Here is a 12625-nt window from a genome sequence, read left to right as displayed (position 1 = left end):
CTGGGAGGACCCGGGTCAGAGCTGCAGGAGGATCCAATGGGCCACAACGCCTCCAGCTGGGCTAAAACCTTTGTTATTCCATTTTAGGCAGAAATCAGCATTAAACCAGAGAGTCTTGTACCGTTTTGTTATCGGAATGATGGGTTTTCACCACCAGAACCATTCCTATATCTGGAAAATAAAGGAATACTGTAAATACATGTATATGGGGAAAAAAGAATAATCTTAATAGTTTTGGGCAAATGCAAACATCAGATAGAAGGAAGACGTTTCAACTGGATAAAGTACCTGAACTTCTCTCTGTTGTCCCTCATCACAATACCAGAGAAAATGAGTAAAATAAGCTAAACCCTTGGACAGAGGAGCACGTTTGGACACTATTGTTGTGAGGTGCAGATTTCCATCCACCCATCTTCTACCTCTGTTCCCCTAACGGGGTCCCGGTGGGGCTGAAGCCTGTCCCAGGTGCCTTTGGGTGAGACACTCTGGATAATCTGCCAGTATCTCATTCAGAGACAGGCCACCAGTCTCACCCAACCAGTCAATTCATCACATCATCAATTCACCAATTCACCATGTTTTTAGACTGTGGAAGCGGAAGTACCCGGAGAGAACATGCCAACTCCACACAAATAAGGCCCCGGGGGAAAGGGGTGAACCTTGAACCTCCTCGCTGCGAGTGCACCACTGCGTGACGGTGCCGCCCGAGATGGAAACATATTCTCTTGTGATAGAGTGTGTGAAGGTCGACCGGGTGTCCATATGGCCAAATTAATTCCAGTTAACGAGGCAGTTTCACTCCTACGGCGCTTTCATCACATATGCGCGTTGTCTCTGTGATGTAAACAGATGAGGTGACGGGGATGCAAATGTGGCCTATAAAACCCAGAATTAAACTCACTGAAGGTTTCACAGTATGAAAGCAGCCAGGGAAGTAGCTGTTTTCATCAGCCAGGCTCCTAGCTGGAAGCGGGTTTCAACAGCGACGACAACAACAACCATAGCGGGCCCGTCAACAATTTGTCACTATTCAAGCGCCGCACACATCCGACCCTCAGACCTGGCGGAAGGAGACTGATGTCGCTCATCCACTCGTGGAACCAATTTCCGCCATCACGGGCCATCAGCGCCGGGCTGTCCTCCACCCGCAGCCGCGGTTACGACCATAAAGGCTCGTTTATTTATTGTCTGCGCCGCTGAGTGGTAGCTGCCAACATGTCCTGTTTGGGAAAAAGGACAACATGACACAAAGGCAAATAAAAGGGAGTGAAAGATTGCCGCTGACCTTTCCCACCAAGGTAACCATCTGTCCTGAAGGTGTTCAACTGTGTGACAGTCAGTCCATTAAGCAGTACATACAACACACTCTGCACAGACGCAGCCACCCACTTCCCCGCGTCCCGGAGGACACTAATACCATCCATGATTGATTATATCAGCTATTCTCGGCCCACAAGTGGGCCTCTGAGCATCGTCTAGTGGGCTGCACGGGCAATGAGGCTGAAAATGGTGAGATTATGTTTTCAGTTCTTTTTATATCTGCAGGATTGTGCGGGGGGGTGGGGGGGGGGGTGAAAACACTTCCAGGTTTATATGAAGTGACCACTTGAATGCTACAGAGCAAATTTGTTCCGCCAATAAGCTAATTGACGCTAATCACATGCTGCAGCAAGCTGGAACGTTGCTCAGCAGAGTAGACACCCCTGCCGATGGTCTTAATTTAAAAATTCTGGGTCCTTTGTGCCTGAATATGAATCTTAGGTTTCCCTTCCACATTGGACTACAACATGAAACCAACCCAAATGTCTTCTGGGTAAGGTAAATGAAGCTTTAAGTCACCATTCTAAGCATTTATTTTAAAGAATGAATGGTTTCATATTTGGCAGCGTGCTTCGTAGAGTCCTGCAGTAGGTTTAGGGGTCATTACCCTCTTTTCTGTGATTTCACCGCAGCAACTGTGACACCTGTGCCACAGGAGGACAATTTCGTGCACGTTGGTGCAAAGACTGCTCGTTTTTTCCTGGAACATCTGACAGCAATGTGTGTTTGATATATATGTGCTCCTTGTGGCTTTAATGAGCAGATTTCTCGAGGAGATGTCAGAGGCGAGGCCCCGAGGAGGGGACGGACTCGCTCTCCTCAGTTAATATTCCCAGTTCCACCCGCCCCCGCCCCACCCCACCCGACCCCACCATCCACGTGCTTTCACAGTGACGGCACAGCCGGTAGCCTGCTCACCTGATTCTGTCTCATCCTGCTAAACACCCCACAGAGGCAGATAGCTGCGGGGTGAGCGTCCATGTTGTGGGCGTCCTCACATCAGATCTATGCTACGTCTGTCACGAAATATCCAAATTGCATGTTTGAGTCCTTGATTTAAAATGCCACATTCAAAAAACAAACAAACAAACAAACAAACAAGCAAACGTGGTGCCGACTTCAGAAACCACTTTGAGCCAGTTCCTCCCTTTGTTTATTCTTCCACCCGTTGTCCTGTGGCGCGTTGATGAGATGTTGTCTTATGATGAAGAGCGAGTTCTGATGTTGAACCTACATGTGGGTGTGTGCCGCACACACCAGCGCTCCTCGCTCGCTCGAAGGCGCGTGAATAAATGCACAGTAGCTGATCCCATGTGAACGTGAGGCGGAGGGAGAGTGGATGAATTCATACATGCTTGCAATTGAATATCCTGTGAGTGGGCCGGCTACCTACTGCACAGCACTTCCTGGCGTGTAGGAAGGTAGCCATTGATTTGATCTGTCTGTGTGTGTGTGTGTGTGTGTGTGTGTGTGTGGGCAGCCTCACTGTATCCACCGGTGAGGGTTGGTGCCTGATGCTTAGCAGAGATAGCGCCGCGCTGCTGTGTGTGTGATGGGTGTTTGCTTGAAAACTCCATGTCAGTCTTGACGGCCCGTCTGACGTGGCTCTTCCTACAGAGATGGGGGGGGGGGGGGGGGGAACCACAACAAAACAACAACAGAAACCTGGCAGGGATGAAGTCTTGAAGTTATTAAAGTGTCTCTTTGTGCCTACACGCCATCATGTTGTCATTGTGGACTCAGATAAGAGAGACTCTCCCACCCAGCGTGCAGGGACGAAGACTCAGGGGACGATAAATACTGTTTAGATGTTCTTTTCACATCACAAACATGGGAAATTGAGCCTGAATTTGGATAAACAACCTACTAACAAAGTAAATGTGAGGAAAGTGGGAGTTCATTGACTGATTAGCGTTTGTTTTGTACCATCATTGAAGGGATCTCAGGGATGTGCGGACCACTATAGATGCATTTGCACATGGGAAAAAGGGGAAAAAAATCTGAACATATAAAGAGCTGCATCCCGTTCTTAATAACAGCCCAATGTAATTCAAACAGCACATAATAACCCTGTTACACAATGTTTGTAATAAACAGGGCCTCTGCTTCTCTCCCTCATACAAAAATACTTACGGTGAAGCTACAATTTCAGCCTTGCGTAACAGCTCTTTCATTTGAAAGGCCTGAACGTCGAATAGAACAAGATGTTTTTACTTTCAGTGCTTTTTTTTGTCTTTCTAAACATTGTTATTATTAATGCAGGTCTCTGCGGTGCTCCTTTTAAATTCTGCCACTCTGTGAGCACTGTGCTCTGTTCAGAACTTCGTGTTTCATAACATTAAATTAACTCATTAAATTAAATGTGCAATTAAACCAAGAGCAGCTTCCAGTGTTCGCTGTGTTTTTTTAAGCCGTCCTTTTTAAAATATGACTGCTTATTGCAGCAAGGCCAAAAATGCACAATTATGAAGATAAAGAGAAATAACCTTTCGCGGTAGCTTATCTAGAGGGTATATTCTCAAACATCACAGATTAAAAAATGCTCTATATCTCATACGGTCTGTTGAAGTGAAAGTTGGAATATAAAAACTAGCTGGACCTTCAGCTGCAGCCTCCTGACCAATTTATTTCAAAAAATACCATTCTATAATCCATCTGAAGATGGAACAAAGGTGACACAGTTTTTTGGGGGGAGATGATTTAAAAGCTATTTAACGGAGGTATCGAGCTAGAGTTGGGATTTATTTCCCATCCATCTGCTTGTTTGACTTTCAAAGTTTGTGGCAGGTGAACACACATTACCCACTGGCCCACTTTAAAGTTTCATTTATCAAAAAGATGCCGCTCTAATCGTGTCTCCGCTGTGACGGCCCTCTCTGCAAACGCTCCCTTTCATGCCGGCTTCTGTTGATTGGCGAAAAGAAATGTTTATTTTATGATGATGTCATGCCTGCGTGCGTCAAACTCTGGAGGAACACGCGGTGAATGTCAATGAGTTGCCGAGCCAAACGTGCGGCTGAAACCGGTTTCTGTTACTTTTGCTGCCTCAGACTGATCCTCCGCAGCCGAACGGACAGTGTCTCATTCCTAGCTCTGATACATGACTCTTGAGCAGATAAATCCCAATTCAAACACCTGTATAATAAAGATAAACATCAAAGGGTGGACACATGAATTCACCAGGTACCTTAAGCGTGTAAAGCTTCAATGATGCATAATTTTGCTTCTACTAGAGGCCGTCAGAAGCTAATTGTCTCTAATCCTGTAGCTCCAGTCAGTGATTCTTGCTAAACTAGTGTTTCTAGCTTTAGCATCCACCTCAGTTATACTGCTACGGGTACAGAAACATGACCTATGGGGGGAAAGAGCTTTGCAACCGTCTATAAACGGCACAGCGTGAGCTAAACAGCTCGGGATGGATTGAGTGATATACTGAGCTTAAATTTTACACTAAAATCAGAACTGATCAATGAGATATAAACACATAGATATATAGATATGATATAAAAAAATACCTTTAAATGAGTAAAAGGTGGTGAAAGTTGAACATTTGACATTTAACATTTGTAGTTGCTAATTAACACCTGAGACAAAGGCAATGAAATTTGTTTTGTGACCAAAATCTTTATAATACAGCAAAAGTCCACAAAATACACTCTTTAAATGACTACCTCTTATTTTCATGCTGATATTCTTCTCTCAAGCAGTCGTAGCATGGAGATTTTTCGAATCCAATTAGCGAGAGCAGAGCTGTGCTATTCATTATATGAATTTTAATGTAAGTCAAGTCAATGACCTCTCTGGCAGGAAAAGCAGGTTCAGTCTGCATGTGAAGAGTGTTGACTTGGCTCATACTGTACACTTTACTAATTTAAAATGAGTGTCTATTAGAAAACATGGGTAAAAAGGTGGCAAGAGCGATGCATTGACACATCCACCGCTCCACAGCAGCATCATTGGGAGGTAATGGTTCGTTCCGCCCTGCCTGGATTCACTCGTTTCTCTAAGTAGAAATATGCACGCTTGCCAAACGCTCCGGATTCCAGCAGGTTTCCCATTCACACGCTGTCATGTCGCTGCTGCCTCTGGAGCCCTGGAGAAATGGGCAACAGAATTAAGCATATCTGGAATCCAGTCATTCCAAATGTGCTGCATATTCTATCAATGAGGACAGAAACAAAGGATAAAAGGAGTGCAGAATGGCCCATTGTTGTGCTGTTGACGGAGTATAATGTTGTCAGGTTGTGGAGAAAATCACCATTTTTTTGCCCCTTAACACATTCAGCCTCACTGCTCGATGAATTCCTCCTGAACGCTCTGCTTCTGTGGAATTTATTCCCTTCTTTAGCTGATTTAAATCCACAGAGTTGCTACATGATGGTCTGCAGCGTTTTTATAAATCTTCTTGTTTAATTCATAGTTTCAGATTAAAGAGACAGGATGCCCATAATAGGTGGGACACTAAAGAGAATTCCCCCATAGTGCCGCGCTTTTGTTCTGCTGGCAGCAGCGCTTTCAAATTTATCTGTCCGATCAGCAAAAAGAGAGAGAGACATGATTGAAAGGCTGGAACACTGTTGTTGTTTGTTGGTTTGATTATCTTTTCATGAGATTCAAATAGTGGCGTCTATAAATAATAAGTGGAAAGAGGTGATTTTCTATTATTCTCTATTGTTTATGGCTGAGCGACCGATGTGTTTAACGATATTTGCACATGGTTGCGGGGTCAAATGCTCCTTTTACTGAAAGAAACTCACCACAAAAGAAAGCTTTTGCTGTATTTGCAGGATAACAGATAAACATACTAAACCCTCCTTTAAACATGACTGTGCACATGTGCATTTATGTCATAACACTGCGATACTGCAGAGCTTACATCCAACAGGCTGATATAGTAGCAATAATTTCATGAATTCTTCCCAAACGCAGCACCATAGCAGCCACGGCGATGATAACTAGGGACGCTGGCAACGCAGCGTCTGTCAAACGGGGGCTGAACGCTGGCAAAGCCTGAGAAATGTGTGTTTTTCTGGCTGGCGCCGCGTCCCATGTGTCACAGACTTGACGACTCTCTTTCATCCTCACCGTTTAATGGCGCTTCCATGTGCAGCAGGCAAAAAGAATAGCAGATCATGCTTGGGAAAAGAGAGAGGGATGCTTTTTTATGTTCATGTCATCATCAGAAAAGAGCAGCAGATCTATCTATCTATCTATCTATCTATCTATCTATCTATCTATCTATCTATCTATCTATCTATCTATCTATCTATCTAATTAATTAATTAATTCTGGAGCGATGGTTAAATGATGATGGGGTCCACTGATTGGAAATCTCGGGGTTGGACGCCTGTTACCAGAACGTAATTTCCACCGTAACAAATAATAATCTCAATCTTTTCACCCTCTGTCTTGATGGACGCGCTGCTAGAGGGAGCGAACACGTGCGTCTTCGCTCAGCCGGGAGGCCGCCGCGTTTGCTTTGCGAGGAACTGCGGGGCGGCTCGCTCGTCCAGGAGGTGCTGCTCGGGGGTAAACGTCCACTAGGGATGCGGCTGCAATCAATAACTGGCAGCAATGCCACAGCCAGCAAATCAAATCAGCGGCTCCCACCGACAGCACATAAACACATCATTATCATATTGTGCCTGCATCTTGACACAGAAATAGAAATAAAGAATTTGATCGAGTGCCGAGAGAGCCAGAGAAGAGAGTTCCTACACTAAACATGGTTGTTTTTTTTCTACGCAAAAAAAAAAAAAATCCCAACTAAATTCATGAGGTTTTTGATCAGCAAATGTTTGACCCGAGGAACAGTTCATGTGGGCGGACTGTTGCTAACAGGAACGAAGACGCAGACGAGAGGTCAAAAGAACTGATCGTTTTTTCTCTTACGCAAGCTCTGAGGTCGCAGGGGGCAGATGGAAAACAAGAATCCTCTGATATCAGCACACTGAGACTCATCCAGGTGAAATGAATGATAAGAAGGGAGAGATAACTGAATAAATAATTAGAGGAGATGAAAACAAACCCAAAACACTGCTTTTCTGTCCGTCTTCCACCCGCAGGAGGGATCATGAGGGACAGGGTGGCAGGAAAAATCCACTGGGGGGGGGGGGGGGGGGGGGGGGGGGGGTGAGACGGGCATGTGGAGGAGCTGTCTGCCTCCAACCAGTGAGTGCATGATGAGCCAGCAGCCCTAATTACCTGATGATTCACGGCCTCTGCACAACATATTTGCTGGATCCAAGGCGGAAAAACAGGCGCTCGCAGCTAAACACACCAAATTAATAAAGTAAAGCAAACTTAGAAGAGCAAAAGTCGCGTTTGTTGTCGATTTTAAAAGCGCGTTGGGCGTCACATTTCTGCTTTGGCTGATCTACCCGGGCCAGACGTGAGACTGACACGCCTCCCAGAAGACAAGACATCAGTGGCAGCGATAAAGAGTCCGTCAAACCTTTGGAAATGTCACGCACGTCAGCGTGAGGCGCGGCGTAGGTGGGAGGCTGTTTGTGCCACAGGGGGAGCATAATAGAGAGATCTCTGTGGAAGGATGCTTTTAAACGTCGCAGATTCAGCCTTGGTCCGACTGGAAATTGAAAAAAAAAAAGAACAGCTCTCGTGCTTGGATCAACCATCCCGCAGTGGCTCCGATTTGGTTTAATTACTGTTAAACACACTGGAAACTGAAGAACTTTTATGGTCTCATTCTACCCTGGTTGGGTTTCTATTGTTTCTTTATACTTCCTCTTCCATATAAACAGTTGCTATAGCAACAGTGATCATTTACAGGTAAAAGTTGAATGAAATAAATAACGGCGAGCTGCTGGTGCGCTCAGGCCGCTGACTTCCACCGCTCTCTTATCTTCTTCTCCATGTGTTCCATCCTGATCTCCATCCCTCCCCGGGGCCCTGCTACCTGTGCTTTCTCTAAATCCTGACATCAAACAGATCAAGCATTTCTCTTATTTCCTCCAGCATTTTTGAAAAAAAAACATTTTTGGTTTGGAAAAAAACAAAACTTTGCTACAGCATTCAAATCTCCCATTCAGCTGACAACATCTGAAGAGGTTTGGGGTTTTTAAAGGCTGCTGCCATCTGCATCTCGCTACTGTGCTGCTTCTGTTTGTCTTCCTAAAAATACATCTTATTCTTCGTTATTCGCGGTTACTGTCGCCATCGGTTCTTCTCCAGTTCACCTCCAGTTCCTCCTGGTCAGTCCCCCTCGGACCTTTTCCAGCTCTATATGTTTCTCAGGTTTCCACTATTTTTCCAAATATCTGAATCTAATTTGGTCTAATCTGTCACTTAGTTCAAGCATTTTAAAGTGTGATCATATCACACATTGCTGGTAGGTGCAAAGATATTTATTTCCAACCCAAAGATATGCCAGCACGCTCCTGAAATGCCACCGTCTTCCTTTCTAGCATCCCATCATGTGACCCGTACGAGATGCCAGGAAAGATACACTGCCTTGCTCATTTCCACATGCATCATGCTTCAGCGACGCACGAGGCTCTGTGATCCAGTGATCCTCAGAACAGGTGAGCCATCTCGCCGATTTAAGGCACCGCTTACAGAAATGGCATTTCTAGGCGATTGCGCAATCTCTGCAGAGGTACCTTAGGAACATTACTGTATGAACTTGGGATTTATTTTAGAATATTCCTAAATTCCAGGTTGAAGGTTGGGTTTTTCGAGCAAATATATAGACAGGAGATAAAAAGTGCCCCATGTTCTTATCGTTTAACGACTTCTGAACAATGCACACGGGGCACTTTGACAGTCGCCGAACACAGTTTGGTCGGGAAAAAGCTGCTTGGTTTTATTATTCAGAGCAGCGTTGTGAGTGTTTATGCTGCTGAACTTTCTGACTCGGGGGGTCAAACGTGTTCAAGCTGCTTTATTCCTCTGCCTGTCAAGTACAAACCTGATGAGAATAAATTTTAATAAACACATTGCTGGTCTCACCGTGTCTCCTGTGGGTTTTGCAGATCCATTGGATTTTCCATTTCAAACACATTCTGTGTGGATACTCGGCTGCACAGAGCGGGGCCGCGCTGATTCCAGGACGTGTGGTGGCGTTCCATCCTCTGCTCGTGCAACGTTCCTGATGAGAACACAAGGATCTATTTTATTACTTTCTAACATGACCCATTATTCACTTCAGCACATCGTGGCACGGACCTCTAACTCGAGATGCAGTGATCCAACATTCCTCTTCTTTAGTGTTGCCATGGTGGGCAGAGTTCCCCCGCTGTGCAGAATGGAGCCATATTGAAGAGAACTTTGGGTTACATTTGTAAATGCACCAAATGCGGATGCACTTTTTCCTTGGCTTGTGCTTTACGACGCACCTGTTTTTCCTTGTGTTCGTTTTCAGGAGCATAGAGTGTGGCACCATTAAACTCTGTTTCTTTCTTGCCTGAGCTCAGGAAATTTAATTTAAAGTGATAAGGGCGCATTCTTACATTTTGAAAATGAATCTGCTGCACTAAGAAGCGGCTGGTAAGTTGAGTGAAAACTCGCTGCATGGCAGCAGATTATTTTCCATGTTTATTTAGTTTCTAGAGGGAACATCGGAGGTCAGTGAAGACGCGGGACCCTAGGGCAGCTGCTCAAGATGCGTTCAGGCTCTATTACTGCGTCTGGGGCTCAGAATCAGGCTTGCGTTTTGAATATTTCCACGCTCAATTTCTGTCCATTTTCAGTGGGCTTCCATCAAAATGTCTCAAGTGCAGATGAGGATAAAGGAACTCGTTTGGAGACCACAGCATGATTGTAATTCCACATTCGGAATACCGCGTGCTATAATGGACCCTTTATCTGTTAATCGGTCAATAAATCTGAGTCACTGTGGGAGAAACAATGGACAGGAAAACACCCGTTGATTAAGGTCCATATCGGACCTGCGCTTCACAGCAAACCTGTTTTTAAATCAATAACATTGATCAGGGATTCATGTGGGAACAGGAGGTACAGGAATCGTGGAGACCTCGAGCAGCACACAGCACAGCATAAAAGCAGCTTTTAAAATGGGAAAACACAGACACAATTATGAGTGGCTCCACATGTGAGGGGCTTATTTCACCAAAATCTTTTGTTGAAGGAAAACACTCACTGATGTTGTCAATGACACAAAGCGAAACAACACGAACGAGTCAGCCGCACGGACCCATCGCCTACATCTACACCGGTTTCTAAAAGAAGAGTGAGCAGAAACAACAAAAGCTCAAATATTCCTTCATAAGCGAGACGACCTTTCATCAAGCCACAGACCAACAAAGAACAGCCTTCACATTTTCAAAGGATGGATCGATTCTTCACTCTGATCAGTGCATGTAGGGCTTTTTAAAAATCCATCTCTTACAACAAAGCGGTTTTCTGTTAGGAGCGGCACACACACAGGACCGAGTAGATTTGACCTGACTAGACCTAACTGAAAATGAGGCAGTCTAATGGTTCTTTGGTTCTTTGTGGAGCCCCACAAAGTTGGAAAACTCCTCATCAGGCAGGCTGGGCGACACAAAGGGACATCTGAATGGGCGGCCACAGAGGGATGGCTGCTGATGAACAACGAAGCAGCAAAAAGTGTGGACCAGTCTTTTAAAACAGGAGGCAGGTGTAGATGGTTATCTGGAGATGTGTTGCAGGTGTGTAGATCGCACAATGGGAGTGAACCAGGAAGCAGCCCCACCCATCCTGGAAACAGACAGACAAGGAAGAAAAGGGGAGGGGGAGATTGAAAACACTTGGGAAAACTCCTAAGAGATTCATTAGTGACAAATTCCAGCCAAAACAGCAGCTTGTTCTGGGCACCGGGTGGGTGAGAGGTGTTAGAACAAGATCAAACGTGAAAATAAAGTGCTCTGGTTAAAACACAGAATTTTCCTTGCTCTCATCTGTCTGGTTACAGTCTGAATCAGGAGGTTCAGAGGTGCAGTTTGTTGTGCACGCCGAGAGCTTGCAGCCAAGGCGCCATCGGCACCGGTGATGTGTCTGCTGTCTGAAAGCATATTTTATTATTTAATCAGATGACACCAACAACAATGACGTTCTGAGCAGATGTGCAGGGCTGTTCACCCTTTTTAGCTCCATGCTCTCTGAGGGTCTGTGTGTGAGTGCTCTACGTCATCATTCTTTCCAATGTTTTGGGGTTTTTTTTTCCCAGGGTGCACTTCCACATCCCTGTGTGGTGATCAGTGAATTGTAATCTCTCGAGAACACCAAAACCAACACGTTCTGAAGGGCAGGACCTGCATCGTTGTCTAACAGATGTCCGGAAGCAGATTTAGAGGGATTTCATCCACCTGCCAACTCGGCTTGGACGTTAACTGTCTCTCCCTTTAGCTTTGGTGCCTCTGTAACACTGGACGGTCATTCACATCAATGCTCGTCGCCTTCTTCCCTTCGGTCATATCAGATCCTGTCTGGACAGTTTGAGCCTCTAAATCAGCAGCATGTGACAATATAAGACACACAGGAGACAGTCAGAAGAAGCTGAACATTTGAGAAGAACCATAAAGCTCATAAGGGCCTATAAACTGCTCCCTCACATCACCTATTCATCCTTGGGTTGCGTGTGCTAAGGTGAACAATATGTATTAATGCTCATGAGGGGAATGTTAGTTTTAAGTAGAACATAAAATTTATAATTCATGACGTATTAATTGCGGAGTTCATCTTCATTCCGCATCCAGATCTGTAATTCACTACACACTATTACAAGAAGATGAATAGAAATGCAAAAAAGGGACAAGTATGAGTATGCGAGCTATCGTTTCTCGACTAAATGACGAAGAACATCCCATTTATCTTTGTTTCCTATCCTCAGATGTGCCCTTGAAAAGAAATCGAAAGGACAGGAGGCACAGGGAACGCCGTCGGTGTATCGGCTCTATAGTTTCAGTCGATGACACCACACGATACCTTCATTGGCGCGTCAGATCCTTCTACACGTGAAACGAGACCCCTGGTACACGCAACCAGATGTGTGTTTGGGTCAGGGCGCAGGCCGTTTTACTAGACTGGCTCAATTATTGGAAACCTTAAATTTTCCCAGGTCCTGATAATTGTACCGGTCATTTGAGCTATTTTTAGTCACACACAGCAAAAAGGTGTTACATCACGTTAAATGCGTGTATATTAAAGATATTTTTTGATTTGTGCAGTTCTGCTCTGGGTTCAGTCGGTTCTTGGAGAAACAGATGAGACAGAAACTGATATGATCTGCTGTGGATCATTATCGAGCAGGAAAAGGAATCCGCTGTTGATGAACCCTCAGAGTCAATCTTTGCTTTCTTCAATC

General features: G+C 45.0%; 1 long non-coding RNA gene across 2 annotated transcripts; it reads right to left on the bottom strand.

Annotated features, from left to right (window-relative positions):
- Positions 1-4924: 4924 nt before the first annotated feature.
- Positions 4925-10883, bottom strand: LOC130517770 (uncharacterized). 2 transcript variants are annotated; one of them, XR_008947800.1, is made up of 4 exons: positions 10758-10883; positions 9505-10517; positions 9289-9427; positions 4925-5413 (listed from the first exon to the last, which is right to left on the bottom strand). It is a non-coding gene; the product is annotated as an uncharacterized LOC130517770 (long non-coding RNA). The 2 variants fall into 2 exon arrangements; XR_008947801.1 differs by lacking the exon at positions 10758-10883 and having other exon boundaries at positions 5072-5413; positions 9505-9574; positions 9675-10699.
- Between the last annotated feature and the right edge of the window lie 1742 nt (positions 10884-12625).

This window comes from Takifugu flavidus, chromosome 2 (genome assembly GCF_003711565.1).
Source record: "Takifugu flavidus isolate HTHZ2018 chromosome 2, ASM371156v2, whole genome shotgun sequence".
Classification (NCBI taxonomy): Eukaryota; Metazoa; Chordata; class Actinopteri; order Tetraodontiformes; family Tetraodontidae; genus Takifugu; species Takifugu flavidus.
This window is presented reverse-complemented; position numbering and strand designations above follow the sequence as displayed.